The 7,526-nt window shown below is 43.1% G+C and overlaps 1 non-coding gene across 1 annotated transcript; it reads right to left on the bottom strand.

Moving 5' to 3' along the window:
• Positions 1–787: 787 nt before the first annotated feature.
• On the bottom strand, positions 788–899 carry LOC132819942 (U5 spliceosomal RNA). Its single transcript, XR_009645156.1, has one exon. It is a non-coding gene; the product is annotated as a U5 spliceosomal RNA (small nuclear RNA).
• Positions 900–7,526: the final 6,627 nt, after the last annotated feature.

Raw genomic sequence — 7,526 nt, forward strand, 5'->3', positions numbered from 1 at the left:
TGCAGAGGGTTGTGGGAGCCTGGAACGCATTGCCAGCAAAGGTGGTAGAGACAGACACAATAGCATCATTTAAGATGTATCTAGACAGATACATGAATGGGCAGGGAGCAGAGGGATACAGACCCTTAGAAAATAGGTGGCAGGTTTAGATAGGGGATCTGGGTTGGCGCAGGCTTGGAGGGTCGAAGGGCCTGTTCCTGTGCTATAATTCTCTCTGTTCCTTGTCGCACTGACCAATCACAGCCATCTCCTACCTGCATTCTCCTTTTGCCATCCCACTCACCTTCCCCCAGCCTCACCACCCCTCTTTCTATTTATTTCGCAGGGCCCTTCTCCTCCCCTTCCTGCAGTCCTGATTAAAGTTTCCCACCTGAAACTTCGACTCTCCTTCTCCTCTGAAGCTTGCTTTTTCCAGCCCCACTGTTAATCCACTCTGACTCTTCAGCATCTGCAGTTCGCACCATCTCCTAACAAAAAAAGCAGCTTTGCGAAAACAGGCACAATGTAGATGCCCACAAAATTAAGACCTAGGCAATAGCAACAAAGTCGTCTTTTATGTCAATAAAAGCCTAAGAAAAAAAAAGGTTAAAACTCTGGCCAATAGGCCAATATTAAGAGAATGCTGCTTTAATAGTACAGAATAGGAAGCTTAAAAAGCTTCCAAAATATAGCAAGTATCATCCAACCTGCCTGAAAGACTTGGAGCAACGGGAAACACAACATAAGACACAAGACTGGAAACATAAAGCAACACAAATATAATTTCTTACATTGCAATTATAGAACAGCCCGACAAAAGCAGGGCCATAAAAATTGATTCAAACTCTAAGTGTTCCTCTCCATGGAATTTTTTAGTAAAAGGTGAAATATTTCTACTATCTGAAAAGAAACCAGAGTATACTGAAAAAAAAACTAACCACACCCTCAAACCACTACACTTGTAGCTCTATAGCATTATGCTGACTGACCACACTGACAAATAACATCATTTTTATAATGTCATTTTTATAAATGACCTGGGTGAGGGTGTAGAAGGAGGGGTTAGTAAATTTGGGGATGACACTAAGGTCGGTGGAGTTCTGGATAGTGCAGAAGGATGTTGCAGGTTACAGAGGGACATAAATAAGCTGTAAAGTTGGGCTGAGAGGTGGCAAATGGAGTTTAATGTGGAAAAGTGTGAGGTGATTCACTTTGGAAGGAGTAACAGGAAAACAGAATACTGAGCTAATGGTAAGATTCTTGGTGGAGAAAGTGAGGTCTGCAGATGCTGGAGATCAGGGCTGAAAATGTGTTGCTGGAAAAGCGCAGCAGGTCAGGCAGCATCCAAGGAACAGGAGATTCGCCGTTTCGGGCATAAGCCCTTCTTCAGGAATGAGGAAAGTGTGTCCAGCAGGCTAAGATAAAAGGTAGGGAGGAGGGACTTGGGGGAGGGGCGATGGAGATGCGATAGGTGGAAGGAGGTCAAGGTGAGGGTGATAGGCCGGAGTGGGGTGCCCATGGCAACTCCTTTGGTTTGGAGGAAGTGGGAGGATTGGAAAGAGAAGTTGTTCAGAGTGAGGACCAGTTCAGTCAGTCGAAGGAGGGTGTCAGTGGAAGGGTACTGGTTGGTATGGCGACTGTATCGGCACTGCTTCGTGCTCCCACAAGGAGGTTGAACAGTTCATCCACTTTACCAACACCTTCCACCCCAACCTCAAATTCACCTGGACCGTCTCAGACTCCTCCCTCCCCTTGCTAGACCTTTCCATTTCTATCTCGGGCGACCGAATCAACACGGACATTTACTATAAACCAACTGACTCCCACAGCTACCTAGACCTATATATTGAACAAACCTAGATTGCTGTTAAGTCATTCATCTGTTAGAGTGGGTTGCAGGTTTCGGTTAATTAATATTTGGTTCCCATGGCTGTTCCGTGTATCTGGATGAAGCACTGGTTGTCAAAGGTGAAAATGTTGTGGTCGAAAATGAAACAGATGAGTTGTAGAATGGTGCTCAGAGATTGGCAGTTGTTGGTATTGAGTACTGAGGCTGTTGCAGCAATGCCATCACTGTGGGGTATGCTGGTGTAGAGTGCCAAAACATCCATTGTAACAAGGTATGTTCCAACTTTGACTCGTCTGTAGGTGCTGAGTTTCTGAAAGAAATCTATAGTGTCACAACAGAAGCTGGGGGGTCCCCTGTACAATGGGTTTCAAGATGCCCTCGACATAGCCAGAGAGGTTCTCACACAAGTTTCCATTGCCTGACACGATGTAACATCCCAGTGTGTTGGCTTTGTGTGTCTTTGGAAGGCAGTAGAAGTCCCCTATCCGAGAATTACGTGGGATGAGAGTGTGTAAGGAACTCTGTAGGACTGGATCAAAAGTCTTGATCAATCTGTTTAGTTCATGGGTGTGTTCTTCGGTTGGATTGGTCGGTAGTCTCCTATAGTATTCCTGGTTGATCAGTTGTCGGTACACTTCCTTGCAGTGATCCATTTTGTTCTGAATGACATTTTCGATGAGGATGAGCACCTTGCTAAGACCTTCCCTATGCCTCCACTTCTCCCCTTTAAACAACCGCCAAACCTGAAATAGACAAGGTTCACAGCAAACTGCCCAGCCTTCAGGACAACATCAATCACAACACTGCACAGCCCTGTCATGGTAGCCACTTTATTCCTCTTTCTGTGGGATATTACCTATGTTTTGCTATTGCCCCGGATTTAATTGTCATTGTTGGTTCTCTGGTATTTATATATCAATTGTCAGTGTGGTAAGTCAGCATATTAGCAAGTTCCACACTAATCTCACTATACTCCAAGTCCTTCTCTTGGGTGAATGCCGAAGCAAAGACTCCATTTTGGATCTCGCTCACATCCTTTGCGTCCAAGCATACATTCTGTCCTTTATTCTTGAGTGGTCCTACATTCTCCCTAGTTATCCTCTTCTTTATAATGCATGTATAGAATGCCTTGGGATTCTCTTTCACGTGACTTGCCAAGATCACTTCATTCTCTCCTAATTTGTATACCTTTTTACAATAACTTCCAGCTGATCTTTGAGACAGAATAGGTGTGAGATGTTTCTGCTGTTTGGTGGAATTCTCCCCTTTCTCCCCTAATGTTTTCTTACCTCCATCTCTCCTTAGCTGCAGCTGCCTACAACATGGTCAAGACCAGGAGGAGAATCTCAGAGAGACTCTGAACTGGCTGCCTTAACTTATTACACTGGGAAGTATTTGCTGGTTCTTGGTAGAACCATGTGGTTTGGCAGGCAGGGAGGAATTAGCTGTGGAAAGGGAGTGTTTTTATTAACTCCCAAGAATGAGCTGCCAGACTAAGTGGTTGAGGCAGGTACAATAGCAACATTTAAAAGACATTTGGATAGATACATGGATCGGACGGATTTAGAGGGATATGGACCAGCGTGGGTAAGTTGGAATTAGCTGAACGGGTGCCAGGTCAGCGTGGACCAGTTTGTGTCAAAAGGATTGTTTCCATGCTGCGTTACTCTATGTCTCTATGACACTACGTGGAGATAAGCACTGCCTCTCTCATTCTTTGTCCTCATCAATTTTTTTTTAAATGTGGGAACCTGTGAAAAGTGAGGAGAAAGGAAATTTAAAGGTGGGGGTTGTGGTCATGTCCCTCAGAAATTTCAAGTTTTCATGATTTTCAGATTCTGATGTTTGAATTATCCCACAACAAAAACCATTCAGATGAAATCAAAGGTAGCATTTAAACACAAAACATTCGAAGTGTGAGGGAACTGCCACCTACCCCATTCACACAACTTGAGTCATGTGAGAAAGACAGGCTTTTCGGGTGTTCAGAGCCCATCTCACTAAGACTAATAGGAAGGTCAGGCTTTTCATCCATTATTTGAAAGTCTATTGTGAGATGATTAAGTAACTGTAAAAGCAATAGTGCCCATTTTAATTTGAATATAATGGGTCTTAATGATGCCCTTCATTCAGAGCTGGTTGGAGGCAAGCAGCTCAAGTCTAAGATGGTTCTGATGAAATGTCATTGCATTTGATAAATTAACGCTATTTCTTCTTCTACGCATCCTGCTAGACATGGTTATCTTTTTTTATGGCTCTTTCTAACGGCTCTCTTTTTTCTCGTCTCTAAATCCCTTATGTCAGCTTTAGCTGAACTGTCTGTGCAATGCAGGTGGTATGGAAGATTCTGGAAATATAATAACATGATCAATTTCAGCTAACTTGTGCATCTGGCAATGTTGGGAATTTTTTTTTAAAGAAGCAGCACTGAAACACGAAAAATGCAGAATATTATACATTTATGTGCAATTTCCACTTATGGTCTCTGGTCTTTGATTAAATTTCCTTAAGATAGGTTAGTAAGAGTACAAAACTGAGATGTATAGATGGGGTTAAGGTGCAGATCAGCCATAAGTTAACTCAATGTTGAAACAGGCTAGAGAGACTGCACTGCCTACTCCTGGGGCTGCACAGAATCAAATTTTGATTCTTGAATTTTCCCACAGCAAAAACCACTCAGATGAAATCAAAGGTAAGGTTTAAACACAAAACTCTCAAAGTACCAGGCAACTGCCCACAGAACTACCCCATTCACTCAATTTGAGTCATGTGAAAAAGAGAGCCATTTCAGGTGCTCAGAGCCCATCTCACAATGACTAATAGGGAGGTCAGGCTTCACCTCCAGTGTTTGAATTTCCATTGTGAGATAATTAAGTAACTGTTAAAGTATTAGTCTCATTTTAGTTTGAGCATAATGGGTCTTAATGATCCCCTTCATTCAGAGCTGCTTGGAGGCAAACAGCTCAAGTCTTAGTTGGTTCTGATGAAAGGTCACTGCATTTGATAAATTAACTCTGTTTCTTCCTTTACACGTCATAGAATTTCTACAGTGAGGAAACAGGCTATTTGGCCCAATAAGTCCACATCAACCCTCCAAAGGGTAATCCACACAAACCCATTCCCTTACCCTGTTACTCTACATTTACCCCCGACGAATGCACTCTGCACATCCCTGAACACAGTGGGCAATTTAGAGTCATAGAGATGTACAGCATGGAAACAGACCCTTCGATCCAACCCATCCATGCCGACCAGATATCCCAACCCAATCTAGTCTCACCTGCCAGCACCTGGCCCACATCCCTCCAAACCCTTCCTATTCATATACCGTTCCAAATGCTTCTTAAATGTTGTAATTGTACCAGCCTCCATCACTTCTTTTGGCAGCTCATTCCATACGCATACCACCCTCTGTGCGAAAAAGTTGCCCCTTAGGTCTTTTTTTACATCTTTCCCCTTTCATCCAGTTCTGGACTCCCCCATCCCAGGGAAAAGACTTTGCCTATTTATATACCCCTCATAATTTTGTAAACCTCTATAAGGTCACCCCTTGGCCTCCGACTCTCCAGGGAAAACAGCCCAGCCTCTCCCTATAGCTCAAATCCTCCAAACCTGGCAACATCTTTGTAAATCTTTTCTGAACCCTTTGAAGTTTCACAGCATCTTTCTGATAGGAAGGAGATCAGAATTGCATGCAATATTCCAACAGTGGCCTAACCAATGTCCTGTACAGCCGCAACATGACATCCCAACTCCTGTACTCAATACTCTGGCCAATGAAAGAAAACATACCAAACACCTTCTTCACTATCCCATCTACCTGCAATTCCACTTTCAAGGAGCTATGAACCTGCACTCCAAGGTCTCTTTGTTCAGTAACACTCCTCGGACCTTATAAGTGTAAAGGCCTGCTAAAATTTGCTTTCCCAAAATGCAGCACCTCTTATTTATCTGAGCACAGCCAATTCACCTAAACTGCACATCTTTGCACTGTGGGAGGAAATGGAGCACCCAGAGGAAACCTGCACAAATGCAAGAAGAAAGTGCAAACTCCACAGAGAGTCGCCTGAGGCTGGAATTGAAACCAGGCCCCTTGCAGTGTGAGGCAGCAGTGCTAACCACTCAGCCACCATACCACCCATGCTGCCAGACATGCTGAATTTCTTGAAATCTTTTGTGTCAGCTTTAGCTGAAATATCTGGGCAATGCAGATGGTACAGAAATTTCTGAAATATAATCACATGGTCAATTTCAGCCATTTTATGCATCCAGCATATTGTGATAGTTTATGAAAGCAGAATTGAAACGTGATAAATATAGAAGATGATATGTTTATTTGTCATTTCCTCTTGTGCTCCCCAGCCATGGTTCTTTGATTAAATTTACCTAAAATACCTAAGAGTATGAAACTGAGATGGGTAGATGGGATCAAGCTGCAAATCAGCCATAAGTTAACTCAATGTTGAAACAGGCTGGAGACGTCATGGCCTATTCCTCGGGCAGCCCAGAAGTAAGATATCCAAGAGCCTTTCTTGGAGATATCATTGTCCAATACAAGACAGCAAGTGGACATATGTTCCAGCAGCTTAGACTACTAGGGTTTTACCAGAAATTCATACATCTACAGGAGATTTTAAAGGATCTAATAGCAGAGCGTTTACGAGATAGAATAGGGGATCTCTGAATACTATTTCAATGGAGAAAGACTGGAAACCACAGAATAGTGGGACTGAAGAATCCTCATGCATGAATGAAAAAAAGCTAAAATTCAATTTTGGCAGCAATCGGAAGGCATGCAAATTGAAATACTAACTCTTATTTCAAAGGAGATTAAATAAAAAAAGTAGGGAGGTTTTGCTAAAACCAAACGATGCACTAGTTGGACCTCAGCTGGAATTGTGTGAACAGATTTGGGACACTGATCTAGGGATATTTGCATTTGGAGCAGTCTACAGAACGTTCATGAGATTGATACCCCCTTTAAAAGGACTGCTTAATGTGGGGACTTTGAGTACTTTGAGCCTCTACTCATCGGAATTTAGAAGAATGAGAAGCAACCGAATTAAAACAAGGTTAATGGAAAAAGATTGGTTCCCCTTGTGGGAGAGCCCAAGACTAAAAGATCTAATCCCAAAATAAGTGGTTGAATAATCAAAACAGATGAGGGTAATGAATTTATGGGATCAGACATCTGAAGTGATTAGGAAGCAGTCCATCTTCCTTCCCACCTATCCCTTCCACCCTGCTCTCTGACCTATCACTTCACTCCCAACTTCAACTACCAGCTCGCATTCCCAGCTACCTTCCCTCCAACCCCCACTGCCATTCATCTCCTTTAGTAAAAGGCGAAATTTTTTTTTAATTTCAAAAATATACTTTATTCATAAAATAATTTGATGGTCTGTACAGTTGGTCATGCCATACATATGTAAACAGTTACATACAGAGATCAGAAATTATCATTTTTATATACAGGTCTGTACGTTTTTCGATCATACGCCCATATATTTAGCTGAGGCGTCAGCAGAGCTCAAATGACTGCGTGGGCCCCCTGTTCTTAGGCAGGCAGATGTTACACAGTGGTCTTTCCCCACCGCGCTTTGGCGGCAGCTGCCCCAAGCTTCAGCGCGTCCCTCAACACATAGTCCTGGACCTTGGAATGTGCCAGTCAGCAACACTCAGTCAGGGTCAACACCTT

Source organism: Hemiscyllium ocellatum, chromosome 10, assembly GCF_020745735.1.
Source record: "Hemiscyllium ocellatum isolate sHemOce1 chromosome 10, sHemOce1.pat.X.cur, whole genome shotgun sequence".
In the NCBI taxonomy this organism is placed as follows: Eukaryota; Metazoa; Chordata; class Chondrichthyes; order Orectolobiformes; family Hemiscylliidae; genus Hemiscyllium; species Hemiscyllium ocellatum.